The sequence below is a fragment of the Strix uralensis genome, chromosome 17 (assembly GCF_047716275.1).
Source record: "Strix uralensis isolate ZFMK-TIS-50842 chromosome 17, bStrUra1, whole genome shotgun sequence".
In the NCBI taxonomy this organism is placed as follows: Eukaryota; Metazoa; Chordata; class Aves; order Strigiformes; family Strigidae; genus Strix; species Strix uralensis.
In genome coordinates, this window is record NC_133988.1 from 16,569,191 (window position 1) to 16,596,652 (window position 27,462).

At 59.2% G+C, this 27,462-nt stretch overlaps 1 protein-coding gene across 1 annotated transcript in view; it reads left to right on the top strand.

Annotated features, from left to right (window-relative positions):
• Positions 1–20,290: 20,290 nt before the first annotated feature.
• FAM222A (family with sequence similarity 222 member A) overlaps positions 20,291–27,462 on the top strand; it is a 29,789-nt gene continuing 22,617 nt past the window's right edge. The window contains exon 1 of the mRNA XM_074887731.1: positions 20,291–20,345. The gene's annotated coding sequence lies outside the window, so the exon portion shown is untranslated. The remainder of the gene's footprint in view (positions 20,346–27,462) is intronic.

The window sequence follows — 27,462 nt, forward strand, 5'->3', positions numbered from 1 at the left end:
CTGGGGGAGGAGGTTTCCCACAGCCCCAACCCAACGTGGGTGTCGGGCAGGACGGGGTGACACAGGGGGTGTCCTTAAGTGGCACCAGAGCAGGGTCCCCAACGCTGGCACGTGATGCTCAGCACCTCCCGCGGTGCGGCCGGGCTCAGCCCTGGTCCTGCAAGAGCTTGGGGTCACCCTGACATCAGCCCCAGGGTCGGGGCACATTGCACACTCTGCCCTGGCACATCCCACACCGTGCCCTGGCACATGGCACACCGGCACGTCACACTCATCTCACACCGTGCAGACACCCCCCCGCATCCGGCGGAGCTTTTCATCTCTCTCCGCGCCTGCCTCGCCGCATCCTCATCTATATCAAAGCATCAGGCAAATTAAATTGTTTGCAAAGTACTGTCTGCGCGTCTGTTTTATTCCTGCTTTGGGAAAACACGACGCTGCCGAGCCACGGCGGCTGTGCCATTTTGTTGAGTTTTCCCTGTAATGCCTGTTCAAAGCGTCGCCGCCGGCCCCACGCTCCCGCCTGCATCGGGCGAAGCGCTGCCGCCTCGCTGCCTGCCGCGAGCATCAAAGGCAGCGGCTGATCCCCGCGGCCGCCCCAGCACAGCCCTGGCGGGGAGCACGGGGAGGGCCCAGCTCGGGGAGCCTGCCAGGGGATTGGGGTTGGGGGGGGTTATGTGGTTCTGCTTTGGTTTGAAGGATGGGGAGGATGGGGGGAGCGCGCGAGCGAGGCGTCTGTGCTGGGAGACAGCACGGAGGGTCCCCCCTGGGTCCCAGGGGAGAGGGAGGAGGAGGCTGTTTTGGGAGCCGCAAGGTGTTGGTCAACCCTGGTTTGGGCACCTATAGGTGACAGCGGCTCGTGTCACCCCGGGAACGATTTGGGGATCCCAAAAGGGCCCCTCGGGATGGCGGCGGTCGCACCACCCCAGACCCCACTGCCGTCACAGCCCAGGGTCTCACACCACCCCGGCCGCCAAAGCAAACAAACAAAATAAACTCTTGCCACCAAATTGCTTCCCATAAATCCTCCGCTCCCCGCTGTGCTCCGGAAAAAGCTCTTTTTCTTCTCCATTGACCGGCGGTGGCTGGAAACCGCTGTGTCCCAGAGCCCGGGCACGGAGCTGCTGGCCCCAGCAGGGATGTTTGTCACTGTCCCGCAGAGCCGGGGTGGCAGCGGCAGGGAAGGGCAGACAGCAAGTCACCTTTTATCGAATTTGAGCTCTTCCTCACTGTTCTGCTGCTGTTTTTTTCCCCCTTTCTCAATTTTATGGCAAAGAATTGGATTTAACCTGATTTTTTTCTATCTGGTGGTGAAGCCAGCCTGCCTGCAGCGCTGCCATCCCGGCCTGGCAGCACCCAGGGTGCTCCCAGGGTGATGGGTGCTGCCCAGATCCAGCCCTCGCCATGGGTCTTGCCACGGGCACCTTCCCACTGGGGGCTGGGGAGAATATTTGTGTTAGCAAAAAAGCAGATTAAAAGCCGGGAGAGCAATTCGTTGCTGCTGAATTGCTAACGCGCTGCATGCAGCGGGATCTGCTGCAGTTGTCTTGGTCCTGAGCCACGGTAATTGTATTCTATGAAATATTTATTCATTTTCATTTCAATTTCATTTCCAACATGTATTTCCTATAAAATGATGTGGGGGAGAAAAAAAAAAAAAAAAAAGAAAATCACCCTGGATGCATTTATCATCATCACAGGTTCCTTCCCAAACCTTCCCCGAAGTGGCACCGCCGGGCAGGACCACACAGGCTGCCAGATCGGGTTTTTCTAAAAACTTTAAATGCCATTTTTCATTCTGCTGGGAGCCCGCGGGGACCCAGGTGGTTCAGGACCCACCGGAGCCCAGCTCCCGGCTCTCCTCCCGGCCCCCAGGAACCGCACAGCACTGAGTGACATGCCCCCGTGAGCAGTAAAATACACCCGTGCGTGATAAAATACCCCTACGCAGAGTAAAATACCCCAATGTAAAGTAAAATACCCCTATGCAGAGTAAAATGTCCCTTTGCAGAGTAAAATGCCCCTATGCACACTAAAATACACCTATACAAAAATACTCCTGCACACTAAAATCCCCCTAAACCTGCTGCAGATCCCGGGCTCGCTGCCAGGACACGGTGCCCGAGGGCATTTTGGACCCTGTGCCCACCCGGCATCGTGGGGAAGGTGGCACCCGCCGGCCACCGCACGTGTCCACCCGCCCTCGGGACCGTAAATTTAAGGTGATGACCATATAATCTCCATCACAATCTATATAAAACTCTTACCCCGCTTATTATTTCCAGGCTGATCGTATAAGCCATCTGATAAACAGTTGATTACTTCTCCTCCCAGCCCCATGCCCAATTTGCATACAATAAATATCGCCCTCGGAAGCGTGCACCGGAGAGCTGAACCTCGGCTCATGCTTTATTTATGAGAAATAAACACGAGATCAAGTTTGCATAATCAACACATATTTAATTTGTGAGTTCTTCCACTCGGGTCTCTGGCTGTAATCAGGCTCCGTGTGTGCGTCTGACAATCAGGTTGAAAATATCTTCATTAAGTGGCTGTCAGGTCTCGGAGCCGGGGTTCAGTTGCCGGTGGCAAAGCGCGCGGTGCCCAGGCGGGAGGAGAGTCCCGAGATGCTGCAGCCAGACGGGGCACGGCCGGGGAGCACAACTCCCCCACTTCTCACCAGCTTCACACGCGGGTCCCGAGAAGTTCCTTTTACTGCCTCTAAAACGGATTTTTACTTTACTATAATTTGTCGATCTTAGCTTCTTTGTGCATGCTAATATATGCAAAAAAACACTGGGGCTCCTATTAAAATGCCATGAAAATCTAATGAAATTAATGTTGGCAACAAATATTACCTAATGGAAGAGCCTCCGGGAAAAAAAAAAATGAGTGCAAATATATATTTGCACATATTTAAAGGACTCTGTCAAGTAGTTTAGCTTCACAGTTTAGATTTTATTAAAAAGGAGGGGGAGGAAGCACAGAGCATTTACCAAGCCCAACACGAGCAGAAGGGCTTTCATGAATTATATTTTTAATTTCAGTGAAAACTCTTGCTAATATAATTGAGACCCTCTCAGCTGTGCTGGATGCTCAGGTGGAGGAGCCTGGGGTGGAGGTGGGAGCTGAGCCATGGAGGAGAGCTGGGCTGGCCACGCTGCATCGCATCCGGTGTCGTGTCCACCGAGGATGCCTGGAGAGCATCAAGCCTGGAGAACGACTCGTTCAGGGAGCACCATGTCCAGAAAACTGCCCCTCCAGGGAGCTCCACATCCAGGGAGCATCCCAACCAGCGAGCATCCATCCCGCCCAGCGAGCATCCCGCCTTGCACCCGTGGAGCGCCGCATCCAGCGAGCAGCTGGTCTGGAGAGCAGCTCATCCAGCAAGTGTCATGTCCAGAGAGCAACTCACCCACAAGCACCACAGAGTCCTGGAATCACAGGATGGTTTGGGTTGGAAGGGACCTTAAAGATCATCCAGTTCCAACCTCCCATCATGGGCAGGGACACCTTCCACTAGCCCAGGTTGCCCAAAGCCCCGTCCAACCTGGCCTTGAACCCTTCCAGGGAGGGGGCAGCCACAGCTTCTCTGGGCAACCTGTGCCAGGGCCTCACCACCCTCACAGGGAAGAATTTCTTCCTTAGATCTCATCTAAATCTCCCCTCTGTAAGATTAAAACCATTACCCCTCATCCTATCCCTCCCCCCCGATCAAGAGTCCCTCCTCACCTTTCCTGTAGCCCCTTTCAGTCCTGGGAGGCCGCTCTAAGGTCTCCCCAGAGCTATAAGGTCCCTAGAGCTGTCATAAGGACATCCCATCTGGTGAGCATCACATTCAGGCACCGTCACATCGGGGGAGCATCCGCCTGGAGCGCACCCACCCCCCCGTCCAGCAGCAGCACGTCCAGCGAGCATCGCATCCAGTCAGCCCCAGACCCAGCACCCTGTGGGGGAGCGCAGGATGGGGCAGGAGCCGGGGCAGAGCCGATCACCGCGGCCCTGTGCTGCTCACGGGGGATTTGTGCCTCGGCTTGGCCCCGTGGCACAGCCGACGCTCCCCTCAGCCTCCTGAGAACCCGCGGTGAGGCAGCACCCACCCAAACCCCAGCCGCTGCCCACCGCCCAGCGCGCCACTTCAAACACCATCAATAATTCACTCTCATTTCTAACCTTCACAGCAGCACAGCCCAGGGAGCCAGCTCGGTCCTCAATTAGGTGGCAGAGCAGGGAAATTTGGCCCACCTGCTTTTTAGCATCCTCTTAGACGAAGGGGCACCTTGCACGGCCTGAGCCGCGCGTTAATTAACATGCTCGGCTGGGTGCTGGGTGCTGGGTGCTGGGGGCCATGCTGCTCGCCCAGCCACAACACGGCCGCTCACCGCAGGGACCAGCATCACTGAGGCCTCCCTGGAGAGGGGACACCCAATTATACGTGTTTATTAACTTACGTGTTAATGCTCTAAAGCCATCCGGCAATGACAGCTTATTATAAGCTTATCTCTCACAGAAGGCTACTCCTCGTCGGCAATTACAACAGCTACTATTAATTTCTCTTTAAAGGAGCCCTGGCAGGTAATATCTGCCCCTAAATTTAAGATTTGCAAAGAAAACCTAAGACCTTAGTGCAAATATTCCCATTAATTATTTTACATTTGGGGTTTTTTTATTCAAGTTGCAGCAGACACAGCACGTTTCCCCTTCAGGCTCACCAGCAGCTTTCAGGCAGCTTTGAAAAGTCTCCGTAAAGACGTGTCCTTGCCAAAAGCTTGGGGGTGAGCCCCATCCTGCCCCATGGGGGGGTGAGAGCTGCCCCCTCCCAACACGCGATCGGGTCCCCAGGGCCCAGGGTAGGGGCTGTGCCCAGGGAGGGTGATGGGGACTTATCGCTGATGGCTGGAACACACCAGCTTGGCTGATGGATGGGAGTTTGAGGGGGGACTGGATGATGCCCCCTCCTTGTCCCCATCACCACAGTCCCACCTGTGGGACTCAGCATCGCCTTGGCCAGTGGGACAGGGCAGGAGGGGACAGTCCCCGCAGCACCCGCGCCCCACCGATTGCTGCTCCAGTGACTGTGGCGAGCGGTAATAATAGATTTTATGAACCATAAAAGCCATCTTTAATGCTTAAGAGCTTGTATCCGTGGTGTAATGGTATTAAAACGCTGCTGGCGGGCAGCCATCCCGTCTGCCAAGGCGAGGGCCTGCCTGCCTGCCGGATTTTTCCCGCCGTGTTGCTGTTTTACCCACGAAAACAGACCGAACGCGCCGAGAGGAAAATCTGCCGTGACGCCTCCGGTGCTTGGCTGGCAGGAGCGCGGGGGAGGCGGTGGCTGAGCCCCGGCACGCTCGAGATATACGTGTGCTGGGGACACAGTGCCACAGCGCCCTGGCACGGGGACAGCCAGCCGCCAAGCCACGTCCCCAGGAAGGCACATCGAGGGCTTCAGTGCCATCCCCAGTCCCACACGGCAGCGCTGCGGGGATGGAGATGGGGACAAGGTCGCTGGCACGGCCACCTGATGGCTCGCGGCATGGTGGGGCATCGGGGTGTGCGAGGGGCAGGGCACGTCCTCCCAACTGTGCCTTGGGGGTCGGATAAACCCCGGGTGTGGGGTGGGAAAGAAACATCGCTTGAAGTAACGCTGAGCTGCGCAAAAACACTTGGCCCCCCTGTCCCAATCCCAACCCTCACCCCCATCCCCGCTGCTCCCCTGAAATTTGGAGGCTGTTGTCGCCCCTCCTGCCCATCCATGATTAACTTTCTCTTTAACCTCCCTAATCTCCACGACTTTTCCAGCCCTGGAGCCCCATCCCATCCCCAGTGGCTGCAGGGAGGGTGATGAACGAGGGGTTTCAGCTGCAGGATCCACAGCCATGGGAGCCTGTGCACGGAGAAGGGACGTGGCACCCGGGGACACCCCGGCACAGCCCCGGCACCGCACGGCACAGCCAGGGGAGCCCCGGCGAGCAGCCGGCAGCAGAAAAATATCAAATTTCCCAAATTGGATTTGAGTCCCAGCTTCACCTCCAGGAGGGAGCCATGCACGCCCCGCTAAGCCGGAGACGCAAAGGCCATCTGGCAGCATCGAGAGCCCCGTGCCTGCCCCTGCCCCTGCCACTGCCACTGCCATGGCCACCACCACCACCACGGCCATGGCCAAGCACGCCGAGCTTGCCCAGGGCACACTGCCCCGCAGGGAAAGCAAGTGAAGGGTGGCATTTCAGTGGCCAAAGGAAAACCACATGGGAGGGGACCGCTTTGACGCCGAGGGCACGCTGACATTTGTCCTGGAAAATAATCCAGAAAGAAAATTGTTCCAGGTCGAACCGACTCAACGTGTTTGCTCTGCAATGAGAATATTTGAGATTTCCTTTTCTTTTTCCAAGTTAAGCCTTTGCAAAAGCCTTCCCATAGATGTGCATATATATATATATATATATAAATATGAAGCTCTATTTTTATACTTATATAAAAATGAAGCTTATTTTCAACCATCAGCATGTCCAGAAAAAAAAGTGGCAGAATTTCACCTGGGAAGCGTCTGGATGAAAAGCTTTGAGCCCCAGGAGCCATCCACCTGCAGATCCCAGCCCAGAGCCCCTCTGCCTCCCCCAGCCCCCCCCAGGGAGGGGGGTCACTCTTCATTTTAAAAACCAATACCCCCCGCTTTGTCCATCTCTCTTCCCAAGTCCAAAATAGCTCCGGCGGTATCCGCTCGGCTCTTCCAGAAAGGATAGTTCAATATTTCTCTGCGAGCTGTGGGATGTCTGATGTTAGTGAGCACATTAAACAGGGGTATAAATTCGTAATGAGAGCCCTGAAATGAATGGTACTTATCATTTATGGATGGAATAATTAAAGAATCTGTACTTGGAGGTTTTACATGGTCCTGTAAATTGTCGTCCGTGGAAGTAAGGGAATAAGTAGAATTGAAACAGCTTCAATTTGGGTGGTTGAGGCAGCCCCTGGGTGCATCCAGGGCTGTGAGAGCCCCGAGGATGCCACTGCCGGTGGTGCTGAGGGGACATCCCCACTTCCACCCATGGTCCCCCTTCCTGGCTCCCAGAAAGAGCCAGCCTGGGCTCTTGGGAATTTGGAGATTTAAGCTTTTTCAATGATTTTCCTGCTCTGGGAAATGGCACGCTGACAGAGCCAGCCCTGGGGATCCTGCCTGCTGCTCGGCCCCAGCACGGGGTACGGCACGGCCCAGGGTGCCAGTGGCTGGCAGGTGATGCTCTGCTCTGGGCATCCCGAGGCTTTTTTTTGGGGGGGGGGGGGTTTCCTTGCAGGTGCCCCCCCCAGGGTCCACACACAGCCCAGCCACAGGTCATGGGGCTGCAGGGGGGTCTGGCCATGGGGCACCCCATGTCACAGGGCGGTGGGTGCAAGGGAGCACCCAGCCCACCCAAGCACCCCCAGGACACCCCAGTGTGCCCCGAGGGGCAGAGCTGCCTCTCCTGGCTTTGCGTCCTTCGTCCTATTTTAACTCTGATAATCTAAAATACTGTAACTATGGCAACTGCTGCAGGTGAGACTCATTACAGTTAATCCTCTAATTACTAACTACCTCTTCAATCAGTTGTAATTACTTTGGGGACACAGTTAACCTCTCATTAGAAACGCATGGCCACGTTTTACCAAAAGCACAAACAGTGACATGCCTGGTAATTTAGCACCGCGGCACTCAAGGCCACTCTCCGTCTTTTATGCCGGCACAATCTCATCCCTGTCATTAACCAGGAATGGTTGTCATGACAATTAATCATTCAATCCCTCATCAGCAACTTTTGCCAAATGTCACCCTGCTCTTGATCAAATGAGAAGGGAAAATTAAATGAATCAATTCAGCACCCTGGCATTTGTGCCTATTTTTTTGGGGTGGGGGGGTGTCGTGGGTAAGTTGGAGATTTACTCTGCCCACATGCTGGAGGCCTGGGGGGTCTGTCCTGGGGCTGGGGGGCACCCGGTGCCCTCCAAGGAGCGCCCCCCAGGGCTGGGGGTCACCCTGCACCCCTCAGGGCTCCCTGACCTGACAGTCCAACCCCCTGGGGCCACTGGGCCTTCAGCAGCCCCATGGCCATTGCCTTGGCCACCCAGATGTGCCACCCCCAGATGTGTGGCTGCGATGGCTCGGCCAGCCAGGTTAAGGCTGGCAACCTCCAGAGCAGAGCAGAGCAGAGCGCCCGCTCCTCCGCCCTGCCCCAATTTTGCAAACAATCCTCTCTCCGATCATTTTCCTTTTAAACCTGTAATTAGCTGGAGTCATTTGCTGCATGCAAATCCCAGCCCTTAATTACTGGCGCTAACCTTGAGCAGCGCTGGGGCTCCCGACGGCGTGTGCCCATGGCCGTGCCGGACCCCCCTGCACCCCCAGCCCGGGTCTGGGGCTTGCACAGGGTTGGGGGGCTGCCGGGGGTCTTGGTCCCACAAAAAAAGTGTCGGGGTCTCAGCACCATCATCCAGTGACGGGCTCTGCACCATCCTGCTGGTCCCTGGGAGAGGTTGTGGAGCCTTGTGGTGGGACATGAGTCCCCCAAAATATCCCGCCCTGACGTGGCACCGCTCTGCTCGGGGCTTCATTTATAATTCCTGGGGGCTGATCCAGGCCATGGGGAAGGCAGGGGGGTGCTCGTCTGGCTGCACGGACCCCGGGGAGACGGAGGAGGGTGCTGTGCGCCGGGGCGGCTGGGCATCAGTCCTGGGGGCTGTGTGCTGGCAGAGGGGGGGTTCTGGCACCCTAGGGCACCCCGAGGCCACGGCTCATCCCCGAGGGGTGCTGTGGGGAACACGATGTGGTCTCTGGGAAGGGATGGGGGTCTGCAGGGAGGCCGGGCAGGGCTGAGTCCATTCCCCCACCGCTGCCGGGGAAGGGGGAAGTTTCACTGCAACTCAATTAGCAGAGGTTGTAAAATCGCGTGAGGAAAGTTGGCATTTAGAGCTTGATGCGTTTGGACAGTGTGTCTCTCCCCCGCTCAGGGAAATCGATAACCCGTCAGAGGGCTGGGAGGGTCGGGCCCCACTGCTCGCACCGTGATCACCGTGAACAACGTCCACGGCGGTGCCTGTCCCAGAGCAGGCGGGTTGTCCGTGCCCCCCGTGCTGGAGATTGGGGTGCTGGGGGGTCCCGTGAGGCCGCTCCCATCCCCCCGCAGCAGCGAGCAGCATGGCTCAGTGCTTTTTTTATTTAATAACCTCGATTGTGAATTCCCGTCCTGTTTGCTCACACGTGCGTGGCTCGGCTCACGGTCCCGCTCCAGGGAGCCCATCTGTGCCAAAAGCCACCAGCACCCGCCTCCCTCAGTGCTGGCGGGTCTGTGCAAGGTTTGGGGGGGCCACGCTCACTCCCCAAACCAGGTGGGTGACACCATTCAGCGTCACCTCCCCGGGACGACATGGGAAGTGTCACTTTGCCTCAGGGTCACTTCTTTCCGCTCCACGTCCCACCGCAGTGCCAGCACCTCGGGGCAGCCAGGATGCGGCCCCTCTGGTGTGGGTGCGGGTGTGCAGCTCCAGGGGAAAATTACTGCTATGTTGGGGTGTCGTCTGAGGGTCCCTCCCATGGGCCAAATTGCCCCCGGGCGTAGGGAGAGCACCAGGTGCCTCTGGCATGGCTCCAGGCACCGTCGATGATGCCGGGCCATGCTGGGTGCTGGTGTTGCCTTTCCTGTCCCAGCTGTCCTGGCTACCTGGCGAGCCCCTGATTAATTCCTTGAAACCTGCAGTGCGCAAATGAGTAATAATCCCAGCAAACGCTAATTGGTGAGCTGCGTCCTGACAAATTGATTTGCCGACGCGATGGCGCGGCGGGGCTGTGTTAACATCGCACGCCCGGCCGGCCCCGCGTCTGCCGCGCAGGGGGGTCACGCTGGTCACGGATCCCGGAGCCACGGGGCCGGATGGCTCCTTCCTTTTTGGCTCCTGACTGCACCAGGGTGGCTGGAGACTGGGGGTGAAGCCAAAGCAGCACCCAAAGCCCTGCGACTTCACCCCGCTTGGGCTTGGGGGCTGCTGTTCCCTGGAGAGCAGAGTCTCCAACCACGGGAGCAACAGGCAGTGGGGAAGGAGCCTGGCTCCAGGAATACTCCAGGGATACTCCAGGGATACTCCAGGGATGCTCCAGGGATGCTCCAAGGGCTGCTGGTGGCCTGCACGGCCATGATGCTCCGGTGCCACTGGCTCACGTCAGGAGAGACCCAGAGGGAGCCGGGATGGTGCAGCCAGGCTCAATCTCAGCGCCTGAGAGTGGGACGAGTGGGGACAGTCCCTGCAGGGATGGGGACGGGCAAAGAGGGTGTCAGTGTCCCCCAGTGACACCCCCTGGGCTGGCAGCACACCCCTCCAAACCTGCCCTGGCCCTCCCGGCTCCACGGCAGCCAGGGGAAGCCCGGGGAGAGGTCATTCTATCTCCCCAGCGCCCAGGCAATGGTAGCACCAGCTCCTGTCCCCCCACAGCTCCCCCCAAGCCCCTCCATCGCGGGGCCAGGGTCCTGCCCTCCTGGCAACACCAGGAAAGGGACCACTCTGGCTCCAGATGGTTTTTGAGGGAGGGGGGATGCCTGGAGCAGGGAGCCGGGTGGTTCAGAGCAGGGATGGGACCCAACAGGAGCCATGGGACTGCACGGGGGGCACAGTCCTGTGACCCCAGTGGGGTCTGGTGAGGGGTCTCAGGTGGGGTCAGCAGGGCAGGAGCACCGGTCCCCACCACCCCAGCTCACCCCGGCACCCACACAGCTCACGGGTGACTTGTTGCTGCCGAGCTCGGCAGGCGGGAGCTGGGCAGGAGCCCGGGGCTGCGCCGCTGCCGCTCGCTCTCCTCAATTCTTTATGGCGCTGCATCTTTAATAGCTTTACAGAGCCCATTTAATGTGCTCCGAGACATGAAGTGCTGTCTAATCAGCACATTTAGGAGAATTGCCCACATCCTGGTCTCGCTGCCATAAAACAGTGCCCACAGAAGCATCTGTAATTAATGCTTTTTTTCGCTCGCTCCCTCTCTCTCCCACTGAATCAATTTATAAAGCGTGGACTTCCTCTGCGCTGGAGCTTTTAGGCTGTTTTACTCCGGCATCCGAGGTGACTAGGCAGCACTCGTCAATTAAGCAGCTGTGTATAATGGATGCTTCAGAGTAAAAAACACAGTCTGATTCCCAGAAATGATCAATGCGCATTTTTCTCACAAAAACACAGGCTCACACGTACCCACTGGGCTCTGCTCACCCTCCCGGGGCTGAGCGAGGCCACTGAAAAGGAAAGGGGGGGGGGGGGGAGGGGCGTGGAAAAGAGCTTCTCTTTTCTCCTGCCTTTGGAAGAGAAAAGATAAAACGGGCTGAGAATGAGGGACAGCTAATTACTGTCCCCCACCCGGGCAGGGACCTGCCTGCTGTCACCTGGAGCGGGTGCAAGGCCCCTGGGGACCCCAAATTGGGGGTCCTGTGCTGAGGGGAGCGGGTCAGTGTGGCCATGGAGGGTGGGAGGGAGCGTGCTGGGACACCCGGGGGGGTCCTGTCCGGTACGGCCCCCGGCACAGCCCCCGGCACCCCGGCTGGGGCTCTCCAGGAAAGTTGACAGGTTTTATTGCATGAGCCGGAGGTGGCTCCTAATTGGGAACAAGGAAATTAAAAAGGAGAGAAAGTGTGGCTAGTGGGGGGGGCCGGGCCAGCAGGGAAGGGCCAGCCGCCCACCCCTGCACGCCCTGCTCCATTTTGGGAGACTTCAAAGCCTTCCGGCGCACAAAGGCGGCTCCTTTGCTCTTTTGCCGTGGGGATCAAAGCCCCGTCATCGTGGGGAGAGCCCCCGCCAGTGCTCGGAAAGCTCAGCGATGCGCAATGCCGTGCGGCCCCCAGCCCCCCCCCAGGTCCCCCGACTCCCGGTGATGCCCAGCACCATCCGGCATTGCCACCTCCCACTGCCATGGGGTGCAATGGGACCAATGGGAGCTGAGCCCTCCTGCACCCTGTCCAGACCCCCAGCACCCTCCAGCACCCCAGTGCCATCACTGGCTCCAGCTCAGGGCTGGGAAGCCACCCCAGAGGAATGGTGTGGAGTTAGGAGATGACTCCCCAAGCCACGGGCTCTGGCAGCGCTGCCAGCACCCAGCCCCGAGCCACCCTACCCGCTCCCCGGACCTCCCCCGGCTGATGGTAACTTGCTCCAAAACTGAAAACTTATCATGGTGTTTAAATTGTTTTTAAGCCGGGCCTAATTGGGACCATACACCTGGGCACCGTGCTAGTTTCCAAGCGATAATTGACCTCATAAAGTGGTGGTGGCATGGCCGGGCTGTGGCAAGTGGGATGCTGGTGAGGATGGTCCCACAGGGGCAATCGCAGCCCGAGCGGGGCCAGGGATGCCCGATGCTGCCGGCGGGGCTGTCAGAGAAAAGCGAGGTGCTGCAGAGACAACGGCTTTTGAAAAAACAGGAGAGAAATCCTGATTTAAATCAATTATCTGCCTTGGAGGCAATAGGCTTGGGAACACCCTGCTGGCGACGCGGGCAGGTTTCGGTGTGGGGTAGCAGGGACAGCAAAGGAAGCAGAGCCCGAGGCCGGGGGGGCGGCAGAGACACGGCACCGCTGGCCGAGACGTCTGATTTCTCTTTCCCCCTGCAACGTCCTGGCTGATGGCCGCGGTGAAGCTTTTTATTTCTCTCCTGCAAAAATATCGATTTCAATCATTATGGCCGGGTCTCCTCGGGGCTCCCTCAGCCTCGTGCCTGCCTTGTCCTGCTGAGACCCGGAGCGGGGCCAGGCAGCGTTCTGCGGGGACGGGACAAGCGTTCTGGTGTCGTGGCTCTTGGCGCCTGTGTCACATCATCCCTGGCACCCGGCGAGCCCACGCCAAAGCAGGGACCAGACTCCTACGGTCCAAACTGGAGCATCTTTGGGCAAGCAAGCCCCTGCGGGTGGAGGCCAGGGGGCTGGGGAGGGCGCTGTGGGGCTGGGGACACCCCCCCAGCATGGTCACATTCCCTCCATCCCTCCCAGCTGATGCAGGAGGTTTCCCACTCCTTTCCCTTTGCTTCTGACTTTGCCCTAATAAATCCTCCTGGGAGCCGGTGCCCCCTAATAAACATCATTGGGAAAATCCAGGGAGACAGCGGGGCCACAGATCAGTCCTGGCCCCACGCTGCTCCCGCTGACCTCTGCCACGCCGGGGCAGCCGGTGTCTCTGCCTCCCTCTGTCCTCGGCTCTGTGGCTCAACCGCCATAACCGGATTTACGGCTGCGGGCTGGAATACATCACGCGGGGACGGAGCCGCTCAGACACTCTGTACGTCTCCATTAATCTTCCCCGGGTGCTGCGGGTCATCGGGCCCTGCTCCTTGGGAAGGAACCCCCCACTCCTGGGGGGAGAAGGAGCCACAACCCTGCCGCGGGGGGAGATGGGGCAGGAGGAGCAGATCTCGATGCCGCGGTGGCCGTGGTGCCACGGCCAGGCTGGAGCAGGGGGTCAGGCACGGGTGTGGACAGGGGGTTCCTGCCCGTCGCTTTGCCAGCGTGGTGCTCGCCCGGCTGCGGCACGGTGCTGCCTTCCCGGAGGTCACGGCTCAGCTGTAATGCCTCCTGAAGCCTGAATGTGTTTGCCTTCGGCAGTCTGCCGAAAATTAATATGCAGAGTGGGGGGGATCCTTCTCCCCCACGCGGGTGCCACGGCGGGAGCCGTTTGAGTGAGGGGAACATAAACCCGAGCTGAGCGCGCCTGCCACGGGAGCGGCGCAGGAGACGATGCTCTTATCAGAGCAGCGACACCGACAACCGGGCTTTATACATTTTTAATAAATCATTTTAAATTCTTGACTGTCAGGAGGATTGAATCAGGTGCTTCCTTGACTGAGAGGCTGAGGGGTTGTGCTGGCTCTCCTGGCAGCCCGGTTCTGCTGCTGACAGGCTTCATGGGGACTCCGGTCCCATTGCGTGGCATCACTCGGGGCCAGTGGGCATCTCTCAGGGCCACTGGCCATTGCTTAGAGCCACCAGGCATTGCTCAGGCCGCTGGGCACTGCTCAGGGCCACGGGCACCTGGCTGTCCTGCCACGGAGGCCTTGGGAATCGTTCACCTTCCTCTTCGCAATGACCGGTGCTCTCCGCCGTGACGGGGCCACTGAGAGCCTGGCAGAGCCGTGCCGAGCCGGGAGTGGCACAGAGGAGAGGGGGAACTTGCTGAAACAAGCAAATTGCAATGATTCCGCTTTTCCAAATGTCAGCAGATTTGGAGGGGAAAGAAGCAAATAAGTTAAAGGTGAAGATCTCCTGGGAATCTCCAGCTCGCTCCGATTTTGCTCCCACAGACAGGGGCTGCCCCCCTCGGCAGACACCCCCCTGTAATCCAGGCTGACAGCACACACCAGCACCGCTCCGTAAATGCAATTAAGCATCGTCATCGAGTCGTCTGGGGGAGAAGGAAAGTAGTTGCAGAGCAACGGAAGGGAAATAAAAAATCCGTGCAGGAGGGAGGCACTTAACACCGCGCACAAGGGATGGGGCAGGAGCAAACCCAGAAGCAGCAGCACGCCCGGCCCTGATTGTCTTGTTTCCAGGAACTGGTCACTCACAAACCCAAAAGGTTTTGGCCAAGGAGCTGGTGAATCCCCTGCGCTGGAGCTCTGACCCCCTGCCAAAGCGGGGAGGCCTGTCATGGGGACCCCCAGGTCCCCCTCAGCTGTGCCCCCTCCCAGCCTGGCGATGCTGCTGAGCGCTCCCGCACAAAGAGGCTGCAAAACGGCCCCATGCCGGATATTAAATGTTCCCAGGTGAGATAAAACCAAATCACCTGTCAGTCAGCCCCGTATCTCTCGTGGCATCAGAGGCTCGTGACTTAATAGGGCTAGAAAATGCACCGCAGGCTGGAATCTGCTCTTCCTTGCTTCCGTCCCTGCTCGCAAGGGCTTTCGCCCAGGTTTTTGAGCAAGGTTGAATTTTCCACAAAATGGGGAGGGAATTAAAAAGCACGGGATCTGCTCCATCGCTGGCAGGGGACCAAGAGGGGGGGACAGCAGAGAGAGAGGACGCGGTGACCCCAGGATGCTCGCTGGCCACTGCTGGGATGCAGAGCTGGCAAGAGGCCGTGCCAGGACACCCTTGGGGCTGCTGCTCTGTCGTGCCCCAGCCCCGCGAGCCCACGGGTGTTTCTTGCACGCCCACAGCGTGGGTGCTGTGATGTCCCCTCGGTGCTTTTACGGGGTGGGAAGGGTGTGGGGGGGCTCTTGCGGGAAGAGACTCCGTGCCTCGTCTCAGAGCTGGGAAGACCCTGAGGGAAGTCACAGGAGCGATGATCCATCATGTGCCAGTGACCCAGACGGGGATATTTTTAAGCAGGGAATAAAAATAGACTCTGGCTGACAACGAGTACTCGCTCCCGGCATTGCTGTCAAGGGGGCTGGGGGCTGTTGGGGGGGTGGGAGTTGGGGGCAGGCTGCACCCCAGCGCCTCACGCCCTGGCCAGCCCACCCCGAGTCCTGCAGCGTTCTCCTCCCACCACAGACGGTCAGTCCCGGTGTGTTCTTAGGGTGGCCTTTGTGCCACCGCCTGCGCCCTGGGGACCATCACCCTGCCCAGGCAAAGCCCTTCCTCCACAGCCTGCAAACGCCAGGTTGGCTGTGCCGGGCGGCCGATGGCCCCCTAGAAATCGTGCTGCCTAATGTATGGCTGCCTGTGAGAGAACGCAGCCTGCCGCTGGCCCCAGGACCTGACTGAAACGGGGATTTGTTTCAGCTGAATAACTTGCTGAATCTATAAATAAACTGGGGGCGGGAGGGGGAAGCAACCACAGAGCACAGGAGCCTCTGCCTTCCCGACCCCTGCAGCACCCAAGGCCGCTGCCCCCAATACTGCCCAGCTCTGCCACCACCCACGGCAGCGTCACCCAGGGCGACAGCGCGGAGGATGCTCCTGGGACATGGCTCCTTGCCCAAACGGGAGCTTTCTGTGCCCGGACCAGCAGCCTGCCCTCCGTGTCCCCCCTGGTTCCAGCTCTCCTGGCCTGGCCCTGGCACTTGGGGCACTTCTGGCCCCGGAGACCCCAGCAAGGGGCCGTACGGGACCAATTTCTCGCCTCGGGCTTCCCCGTGGGCAAACTCCACTCTCACACCGGTGAGATTTGGGACCCAGGAGCGAGCCCACGCACTGGAATGGGGTGAGGAGCAGCAGATCCTCCATGCCACAGCAGCGACTCAGAGAAACCCCCACTCCTGCCTTCTTCCTCCTCCTCCTCCCGCTTCACGCCTGGCTGCCCGTGGCTGCCTCACTCCGCTCCCCGCTCTCCATTTGCTTTCCCAACAGATGTTGGTGTCTCTCCTCTAACGAGCGTTTTAACGCCGGAATCTCTCTCGCCCCCTTGACTGGGAAGCAAAAAGCTTGACATCTCCCATCAGCACCAAAGTCACTTGCCCAAACACCCCGCACCCCGCCGCGGCCACTGGCACCGCGCTCCTCCGCACCGGAGCCACCGCGACACGGTGCCGGCTCCACCGGGAAGGTGCTCGACGTGTTTGTACGTCCCCCTGTGCCCTGTCCTTGCCTCTCCAGACCCCAATCCCAGCGGTGTTCCTCGGGGAACAACATTCAGAAACAGCTGGGAGCTGGGAAAATCCTCCCAGGATTTGCCGTGGAATGGGGACCGGGGTTTTTAGCCAAAAACCAGCCACAACAAGCACCCACCTGCCTGCCGACACCTTCCTAACACCAACAAACCCTCAGCCCGGTGGGCCGGCAGCCCCTCCACCCCTCGCCGTACCCCTGTGATATTAATGACAGGCAGGAGCTGGCGGGGGGGAGGCGAAGGTGCCGTGCCCCCGCCGTGTCCTTCAGCATCCCTTTGTGTCCCCGTTGCCAACGCGGGAGGGCTGCGAGCGGGGCAGGAGGCAGCGATCCCAAATATCGACGCCGGCCCCGATCAATGCTATCTCCTTTTTCCATGCCTATGAGCTCATTGATTTTTTTTTGTTGTTACCTCTCTGTTTATGTAATGTCTGAACTTTGCACAACTGAACCGTTTAATGTGCAGAAAAGAGCCCTGTTGCCATGAAAACGGACCTGCAAATGACAGCACGAATGCGGAGATATCCCTGTTTTATTGGGCCATACTGAATGTATTTTAACCTTGATAAGTCAATAACTTTTCGTACAAAAGGAACGAAAGCAGCCTCGGCTTTCAGAGCCTTGAATGCATTTAAAGCGGAGAGTAATGGCCCGGTTTTAATCCCCTGGAAATCTTTCTCATTCTAAGGGCCAGTCATTTCCAGAGCAGACTGACATTTTGGTCAAAGAATTACAGCGTGCATTTGTCAGGATGAGAGATGAAAACGCTCAGCGCTCTGGATTGCCAGCGCCGGTCAAAAATAATGATATTAAATTAAAGGGACACCGTCATCTTAAAGATCAGCGGTTACGATCCCGCGAATCTCCGCTTTGCGAGGGCAACGGCGAGCAGCCCGCACGGCAAACTTTGGGTGGGCTCCCCGGTGCCGCAGGGGAAGGACTTCCCCGCTGCCACCCCGGATCCGGCTGATGCATTATTTATTTGTGCTAAAGCAGATTGACTTTTAAAAATCTCTCTCCTCCAGCAGCCAGGGCCGGCCGCTTCCTTTTTGCAATTCAATCCCTCTGGATGCGGCCGCGGAGCCGGTCTCACTTTGCAGAGCTCATTCATTAGCAGATTAAGGCTCTCCTTGTGTTCCCAACATCACCGGGGGAAATTTATGTTCCGGCAAAGTATTCACGGGTTCTCTGAATCACAAAAGTGTTTCTCCTCTGTAAAGTCTTCAAAAAAAAAAAAAAAAAAAAGAAAAGAAAAAGATGTAAATGGGGAGGTCAGAACTGTTTAACAGTGTCTTCTGGAAGGCAGTGCGGAACACCCACCGTTTGAAGTTGGCTGTTTCAGGATGGAGCTCTTCCCCAGCAGAACGCCGTCACCCTTTCAAGTCCTTGTGAGTGACTTCAGGTGGTTAAAACATTTTCTGAGAAGAATGAGGGCTCCTTTTTTTTTTTTTGTGTCGAATAAAAAGCAATCTTTCTTCCTGACTTACTAATAGCTTTGATTAAATTATCTTTGAAAAATCTAAGTGCTGTTCACAAATCTATAATGGTTTTATTCTTATCGCTGGCCTATATTGCAACACAGAAAGCAGATAAATAAGCTGCAGAGAACGTACAAAGCTGCACAAGAACCTGCCAGATATACGAGCTAAAAATGTTTGAACTGAAACAAATGAATAGTATGAATAGCCCTGCTCAAAGAGGGAATTTATTCAATATAATGTATTTTCATAGGGAGGATAATACGTATTATAATTACACAGAGGAATCGCTCTCCTGAAAGCATATCTAGCTATTATTTTAATTTCTCAGCCTTCAGCGTTTGCTGGATCAGAAGTGGTGACTGGAGCATCTTCACATGTTTGGAGACACCGAGTCTCCTGAAACAGCCCCTGGGTTTCAGCTCTGCTCCCGCACGCCTCGGGCACCCGGGGAGCTGTCAGGGCTTCCCTGGATGGGGGAGCTGGAAAGGCCTGGAGAAGAAGCCAAACCACCCCAAAACTCCTCAAAGCTCAGCGCTGCAAGGGAGGAGCTGGAGAGGAGGGAGGCGGGAAGGCGGCGAGCTCCAGGGGCACAGGCTGGGCTGCTTCGGGGGCGCTTGGGGAGCTGAGCGTGCACCTGCATAGGGCTCCGTGGCGTCATTACGGGCAAGAGTGAACGGGCCGCTTCTCTAAATCCGCTCTAGCCACTTGCACTCCTGCTCTTACCGCCTGTAGCGGGGGTAACGCTGGGTTTGGGGAAAGAACGAGGAACTCCGGGACTTGTGCGGATGAGGGCAGGCTCAGCGCCGGCGGCGCTCGCTCTGGCCGGGTTGTCACCGTAACCGCGGGCAGAGGAACCTCGAAGAGTCATTCTGGAGTTTTAGAAATCAGACGTTCTTTATTGGAGCGCGGGGGGGTCGCTCCACCTAACGGGCACACGCTAAAACAAAAGTTCATCGTTTCTCTACCTTAAAGACATGAATATTTATACATTTTCCAAGAAGTCTCCGCCTTTCCACCTATCTACTATGTACATGATGCTGGCGTTGCAAAGCTACACTACGTGTGCGCGGGGGTCTCGGGTGGTCGTTTGGGGAGTAGCCCCCTACTCCTTTTTCCCTTTTATGGTCACAGGTCTTTTGAGGACATTTCCTTCTCCTTGGATGTTTCCCAGCTCTGTTGTCCTTTGTTACCCGCCTCGTTTGAGCGTTTCTGCCGGGATGGATCTATTCTCAAGGTTGGGATATTTTCTCTGTACATTTTAATCGCTCAGGCCTTGTTAAATACAAAGTTAAACATCGTTCGGTAAAAGAACTTCTTAATATTTCTGCCTTTGGGGCTCCCAGGGATGCACAGTTGGGTACGACATGACCGTGTGTGGTGTAATGCAACGTTTCTCTTATCAGTAATTGTTACAGGCCGCGACTTGCAGCCCTCAGGGCGGTTGGGTGGCCATGGCCACCGCCATGGCGGCTGCCGGTGCCGAGCCCCCCGCCCCGAGGGCCGAGCCCCCCCCCGGAGACACCCCCCGCCCTCCCTCCGGCGTCGGGACTACAACTCCCATCAGCCCCCGCGCGGAGGGGAGGGGGCGTGGCGCGGGGCACGCCGGGAAACACCGCCGCGCCGGAGCCGTCGAATTTTCCCGCGGAAAGGGGCGGGCGGGGCGGGGCGGGGAGGGCGGGGCCGGGCTGTGGCTCCGCCCCCTCCCGCAGGACGCGCGGCGGCGTCCCCTTGGTAACGCGCCGGGGGCGGGGCCGAGCCGCGTGCGGCCGCCGGGCCCCGCGCGGGGCCGCTCAGTGTCGCCGCAGCCGCGCACCGGGCGGGAGGCAGCGCCCGGGGGCCGCGCCCCGACACCGGCCTCGACACCGGCACCGGCACCGCCGCCGCCATGGAGCGCTGAGACGCGGCCGGCCCTGCCCCCCCCCTCCCCCCCCCCGTCCCCCCCCCCCCGCCGCTGCGCCACGGGCCGGCGGGCACCGATCGCCGCTGCACAAAGGAACCGGAGGGACCCGCGGTGTGATGCCCCCGGGGGTCCCCGCGCCGCCCGAGCCCATCCGCGCGGGGGTTATTTTATTTTAATTTTTTTTTTAAATTTTTTAAATTTTTTTTTTTTCCCTTCTTCCCCGGATATTTTTCTTTACCCTCCCCGCCCCCGGGGGCAGAGCACCGGGAGCCGCCGCACGCTGGCCGCGCACGGGGCGGGGCGGGCCGCCGGCGGGGCGCGGGGCCGGGCGGGCGCCGCCGCTGCTGCTGCGCGGCCCGGGGGGGGCGGCCCGGCGCGCCCCGCACCGCAGCGGCCGGAGCCGGCCCGGATCCAGCTCTGACGGTAACGGGGGGCCGGCGGCGGCGGGCACCGGGGGGGGGGGTGTGTGTCTGGGTGTGTGTGTTACCGACGGGGGGGCACGAGGGGCGGCGGGGGGGGACCGGCTCCGGCTCCCGGGGCGCATCAGGAGGCGGCGCCGCCGCCGCAGCGCGGTGCCCGGCGGTGCCCGGCGGTGCCCGGTTCTCCCCGGCCGCGCAGCCTCGGGCGCGGAGCCGCCGCTGGCTGGGGACCGGTTCTCCCGTCGCTACCGGAGAGGAACGGGAGCAACTTTCTTCTTTTTTTTTTTTTTTTTTCCTTCATATTTTTAATTTTTTTTTTATGGCTTTTTGGGTCGCCTGACTCGTAAGTGGAAATAAAATATCCACGGGTGCCTCCACGAGGAAAGCCGAGACACTTCCAGCGTGAGCCGTCCGGGAGCTGCCGCCTTCCTGCCGACCCCCGGCTGCCCCTTTTCGCCTGGGAAAAAAAAAAAAAAAAAGGGTTTTTTTTTTCCTCCTCCACCCGGGGAAGGGAGGCGGCCCCCGACCCCGCAGGGACAGCGGAGCGGGTGGTGGCGGAGCCCGGACACCCGCAGTGGACCCCGCGCTGGTGTGGATACCGCCGGTCACAAAGGAGAGGAGAGGGAAGGAGCCACCCTGCGCTGTGTTATTGAAAATCGCACGGCCCTGGCCGCCCCCCCGGGCCCGGGCAGCTCTGCCGAAGGAGAACCGTCTGCGGGCGAAGCCCAGCTCCCCGGAGAAGCTCCGCTGCGGAGGGAGCATCCCTGTGGCACCTGCTGGACCGTCGGCGCTGGGAATATGATTCACCGGGGACGAGGCGTCGTGGTCCCTGAGAGCTCGTGGCTGAGCATCCGCCGACCGGCGACGAGCGGGCCATGCCGCCTCTCCGGCTCGGTCCCCAGCAGAAAACGAGGTGTTCCCGGTGCTGGCGGAGGCGGCTCATCCCCCAGCATCCCAATCCAGCTCTGGAGAGAGCCGTGAGATCGTGGGAATTAATGGCCGGAGAGGCAGGGCCTGGATGCCGAGAGCCGGCGGCGCGGCACGGCTCGCTGCAGGGCACCGCCTGCCACCGCCGCTCGCTCCGGCTGCCCGGTTTGATTTCCCAGAAGAGGCAGCGGCAAAGTTTTACAGCCGCGCTCGGTGTTTTCCCAGGGATGAATTTGCTCGGCGTCGGGCAGCGGTGCTTTGCCTGGCTCGGGTTGTCGGGGTGCAGGTGTCTCTGTCGGGAGTTTTTATATCTATATGTGTGTCTATATGTGCATCCTGCGAGGATGTTTGGAGGCTGCAGGCAGCTCGCCCGGGTGGGCAACGTGTTATTGTGGAGGGCAGGGTGCGAAGGGCGCGTGGCCGTGGGGCTCTGCGGGCGTGGGGGCAGAGCCACGTGGCCCCTCTCTCGGTCAGGAGCGTCCCATCTCTTGCTCAGGATGATTTTGTGGGATTTGGCAGTTTTATACCTTCCCGTGCCCGTGTTTTGTGGGGTTTTACCGTCCGGCATGCCGGGCATGTGCCGCTGCTTGCTGGTCCAGGTGGCCATGCGTGTGCCCGTGCCGCTCCGGTGGGACCCTGTGCCGAGCCTCTAGTGCCGAGGGGTGAGGTTGGAAACATCCCTGCGAGAGGGCACCCAGCATCCCAAGCCCTCGGGAGGGACTTTTCTTATTAAGGAACCTTAAAACTTTGAGGTGTGGATTTTCCGGTGCCGGTGGCCGTGCCGGGGCGAGCCGCGTGCCGTCGGGTCGGGCCGCCTTGAAGCCGTAGCGGAAGGAGAGGGAAGCTCTCGCCGCGGTGCCTTCCTCTGACCTTGTGTGTAGAGCAGGGGAAGAGAAAGCCCTTCCCGGCTGCGGGAGCCTGGCTTATTTTCCCGGCTTTAGGAATGGTTTTTCCTGCCAGCTCAATGGGTCGGTACCGGTGGGCCACGTTCTGTGTGCCAGAGCAGCGCCGGCTGCGAGATGGGCCCCGTTTCAGCTGACTGTATCATTAAAAATTGAATATCTTGCCGTGAATATTTATCCCCAGGCTGGAGCAGAGAAGCCTACGGAGGGACGAGATGGGGTGGCTGCTGCCGGGCTGTGACCCAGGGGACAGAGCCCCTCCGAGGAGGTCAGGTCCCCTCATTTTTTAAGCCCCTCTGGTTATCTGTCTTTTTAGAGCCTGAAACATCCCTGAGCGGGCTGCGGAGGAGCCTGTTCCCTCCCGGTGCTTGGTTTTTAATTGCAGGCTGCTGCCCTGCCCCGGGAAGGGCCGAGGGTCTCCCGGGTCCCACGACCCCGCGGCGGTGGTCGCACTGAGCACGATGCTCTGCGCCCGCCGCTGCCCCCCGCGCTCCCCGCCGGCTGCGCAGGATTAGTGCCGGGTCTCTGCGTCCCTGCCAGGCGGCAGAGTTAATTTTTGCCTGAAGCAGGTTTCCTGCGTGAACCTGAACTTGTGCGGGGAAGATCTGCGGGGAAGCCGGGCGGCCCCGCTCCCCTCTCCGGCCTGATCCTGGCCCACCTGCGGCGCAGGGAGCGACGGCCTCGGAAAGATTTGGTGAGAGCCAGCCCACCCTCGCTCTCGGGGTGCGGAGGGCAGGGGTGCGGGTCCCACCCCTGAGCGTGGTGCGTGCCGGGGCGATGGGGTTGGTGGCGGGAGCCTCTGTGGCTCCGTTTGGGGACGGAGCAGGATGCCCTTTCCTGGCGGGATAAGGGCCTTCGCTGGTGGTGTTCGGATGCTGGGACTGGGGGAGTGGGACCCCCCCAAGGCTTGGGGGGTGCTGCCCGCAGGGATGCTGCAGCTGGCGGGGTGGGCCGGGGGGGGGGCTGCACCTGCCGGGACCCCGCTCCCAGCCCCGCCGGCATCTGTGCCGCCGCATGTCCGTCTGCAGCGGGCGCATGCATGCAAAAATAAGACATTTCTTCTTTCTCTTCTGCCTGCGCATTCCTCAAAAAGCTAATATTCATGAAAGGTAATTCAATCAAACCGCGATGCCTATCAGCTAATGCAGCAAAGCTGGCGCAGGGGTGAGAATGGGAGCCAGGAACACAAAAGCCCTGTTTTATTACCTCCTGCTTGCCTGAGAATTGCTTTTCTCCCTCGAGTGAGCCGGCTAAAGCTGGCTTTATTATGTTAACCTATTTGCGTGTCAAGAGCTATTGTGCCTCTCTTTATCTGTGTTTGTATTTGCTCGATGCAGGGAATAAAAGGACGAGGCGAAAATGGATGGCTGGTCAGTGCTTTGCACTCTGGGGGCACTGATTGGTTGCTAAGTGATTTGCATCCCCGGTAATCGCTTTTATCTGGGAAGGATGTCGTGTATAATTATAAGCCTACTGACATCTTTTGAAATCTGCCTAATGGGTGTTTTTAATTTACATGGGAAGCAGGGGCTATTTGTGTTGCTCTGATTACAGGTTGGGCGAGTATATGGTTTAAAATATAGATATTTCCATAGACGTGGGGGACCGTGAGTGACTAGGCTGTGATTTTTGGCAAGTCCCTGCTCTCCCAGGGACGGGTGGAAGAGCAGAAGTCACCGCGCATGAGTTTGGGGCTTCACCTCTTAGCCCCCCCCCCCCGCCCCCGCGCAGCCTGGGGTGCTGCTGGCCTGCACGCATCGTTCCTGTAGCCATCGCGGGCAATAAAACGGGGTGGGCTCCTGGCTGCTGCGAGCCGGGCCCGGCTGCGCTTGTTGTGGCTCTTTACCCCCAGGAGCTCCCCTCCGCAGCCTGGGATGAGGCATGGTGGGGGTCACAGCAGCGAGCGCCCGCTCCAGGCATCCCCGCCAGCCTGGGGGTGATGGTGCCGATCAGGGCGGCGTTGGGGAGCTGCTGTGCTGGTGGTGGGGAGCCCCGGCTCTGCGGTTCCCCGCTCAGCCCCCCGATGTGCCGGGTGCTTCGCCAGGTCAGCGGGTAAATATTTAACAGGTGCCTGGTGCTTTGGGTGAGCCCCGCCGAGTCGTGGTTCTGGGGAACCGTGCGATCCTGCGTCTGTATTTGAGCTGCAGCCTGGGGGGTCGCGAGGCCGCGGCAGAGCCGCTGTGGTCACTTATGGCAAATAAAGCCCCCGATTGCCTGCGGTCCCGCCCTGGGCACCTGCGCCCAACCGGGGGGCACACCAGAGCCTGCGGAGGTGTTTGTGGGGGTCTGGGAGTGCTCCTGGTGCCATGGGTGCACCCCTCGGGTGGGCAGCGGGATGTGGATGCGCCGAGCCCCGGTGCGGAGGAGCCCCGGCTGCCAAGCAGTCCGGCCGGAGCGCGGTGCCATGCCGGCTTTCTTGCTTTCTGGCTCCATGCTGGTAAATTGTCGTGGTGCCTTTGGGGCTGCCAGGGAAGGGCAGAGCTCTGAAGTGGGGGTTGTGGTGAGATGAGGGGTGTTGGGGTCCCGTGTGCCAGGGTCCCGTGTGCCAGGGTCCCGTGTGCCGGGACTGGGCCATCTCCAACGCACAGAGGTCGGCGCTCATGATGGGCGTGAGGGCTGGGCTCCCTCTGCCCTGGGTGCTGGGTGCCCTGGGTGAGGGTGCAGGGCAGGTCACGGGGAGCAAGTTACCCATGTGGGCAGTTCAGATCAGCTGCCTTCCTCCTCCTCTTCCTCCTCCAGGAACGACCACGGCTGAGCCCAAAGTGCCGTGGCTCCCTCCGGCCGCGTGCCAGGTGACCCCCTGGGTTTGCAGTGCTGGGGTGCTTTTGTGGCAGCACCGTGCCGTGCCAGTGAGAAACAGGGGGCCCGGGAGAGGTTGATATGGTGGGGGTGAGCACCAGACCCTGCACCCCAGGGTGCTGCACCCCCCTGCGTGGGCAGCCCGGTCCTGTCCAGGCTGGTGAGCAGTGCGGGCGACGCTATTTATGGCTGGCTGTAAACAAACTCCCAATGAAAGAAAGTTAATGACCTGAGACTGACGGGAGCCTGCTGGGAATTTTTATAGCCCCTGGGACTCCTTTCGCTAAAGAGAGAATACATCAGCGTTTTAACCCAAAACGGCAAGCCGTGCGGTGCGGGGGCCGGGGGACAGCCCCAGCGCAGGGAGACGTTTCGGCAGGGCTGGCCCTGGGTGAGGAGGGGGGTTTTGGTGGGGGGATCTAGCTCTTGGCCCTGGCCCTATCCCCTGCGTGGGACCGGGGTGCGCAGCCCCCTCCTCGCCCTGGCAAGGGGAGGCACGTCCTCGGCTTGGGGGCTCTCCAAGGCTTTCGCCATCTGCCTCTTGTAGGTCATCTCTGCCGTGCTCCAGGCTCGAGCGAGGGCTGGCTTAGCGTCACTAGTAACCACACACTAATAAAGCCTTAATACCCTGCAGCAGGGAGATTTCCCTGTCAGAGAATAAATATTCATATTGCTTTCCAATTCAGCCTCGGTTGCACAACAAGGGCGCTGTAGGGGAGACGGAGACGCTGCGGCGTGGGGTGCTCTGCCGCCGCGCTGGCCTGCCCTGCCCCGCCGTCGTGTTTCGTGTCGCGTCCCAGCTAATTGCGGGGTGCGAATATCGTGGCCGGTGCTCTCGGGGGACGGGGTGGCGAGCACGGCGCGGGGTGCTCTGCTCACCGCCTGCTCCCTCCGCCGCGCCTCGCGCGCACAGCCTCCATCTGCACGCGACGCTTGATTTACTGAGAAGAGCTGGCAGTTAAACCTGACAAATTGAAGGCGGTTTTAAGTGGTTCAGGTTAATTAATAGTCAGGGAAGTATCAATTTTTTAAGGGATGCTCTTGGCTCGCAGGGAGAACTGGAGCTTGACTTTCCCTTTGGAAAGCAACACCATCTGCGTGGGTCCCCCCGGGCAGGGGGATGGAGCCGGGCTCGGTGCTGAGCGCGGTGCCACCGCTCTTCGGTTTCCCACCCACAGCCTCGCGTTTCTGCTTAAATTTCTCACCCCACGTGGCTGGTGCTGAGGGAGGTGCCAGGATGGGGAGGGATGGGGCTGTCCTGCGTGACTGTGGTGCCAAAGCCTTGCCGCTCGCCTCGGTGCCCTTTGGGGGTCCGGTTGTCCCCTCTCTTTTCCGGATGACGTGCTGCTGCTGGGGTCCATGTCGTGGCAGCCGCTCCGGTAACCGGGGTGCTTTGGCCATAGCGGTGCAATCGGGTGGCCACAGCGTCCTCGGTCCCGTGGGGAACCCGCAGGTGAGCACCAGCGTTAATAGGACCATCAGGCTTTATCCTGGGCTGGGACTGGGAGCCGATGTGGGTGAACTGGAGCAGCATCCACTCTCCTTGGTTCATGTGTGCGCGACCCATATGCTTCAATCCGCCGAGCTCGCGCCGTAGGAACGCCACCGGGGTTGTTCAGATATTAAAAACATCACAATGAAAAAAGCTTAAACTTCCCGGTAAGGAGCAGAGGTAGAAAAGCAGCAGTGACCAGTCTCCGGGCGCGTGCAGCACAGAAAGCCTCCGAGCTGCGTGTGATAAAGACTCGACGGTACAGCGACCCGTGTCTGTGGTGGGCTGGCGTGCCGGTGCCGCGGGCTGTGGCGGGGTGGGCACCTCCGGGCTCTCGCTCGGGGCCGTGTCCCGGGCTGGGTCCCCGAGCAGCACAAACCCTTTGCTGGGCCATGTGCTCCATCTTTCTGAGCGTAGACTGGGATGCAGGTGGAAGTGGTGGTTTTGCAGCAGCCCTAATGCTTGGGAATATGAGAGATTAAGGTTAGTGACCATTTTTTAACTCAATAAAGGGGAAGACAAGCTGGAGTCTGCAGTCCAGAGATATAATTAGTTCGCAGCAGTGGTGCTTTCTTGATTTAGCTTCAGAGAGCAGAACAAGACAAGGATGTTATACCCAATTAGCAATAACATACAGTCTGAGCCTCGCTAGGTGAGATAACAAGCCATTTTTATAGCTCTTCTTTATGGACTTTTTTTTGGAAAAGGGGGGGAAGGAGGAGAGGGACCGAGTCTTTATTTCTTTTCACCTGGGAACAATTATTAGTGAGCTCAGAAAGCCCAAAGCTGAGTTGGCCAACACAGATGACAAAAAAAAAAAAAAAAAAGAAAAGCTGAAACAGCCTGGAGCTGGGCTGAAGCCGTGTGTCCGTCTGTCCATCTATCCCGGCGGGCTGCGTGGTGGCCCTGGGGGAGCCAGGGGGAAGCTGGGTGGGTGACACCCATGTCCCGGCAAGGACACGGCCAAGGGCCACCCACACACCGTGGATGTGTCCCCTCTG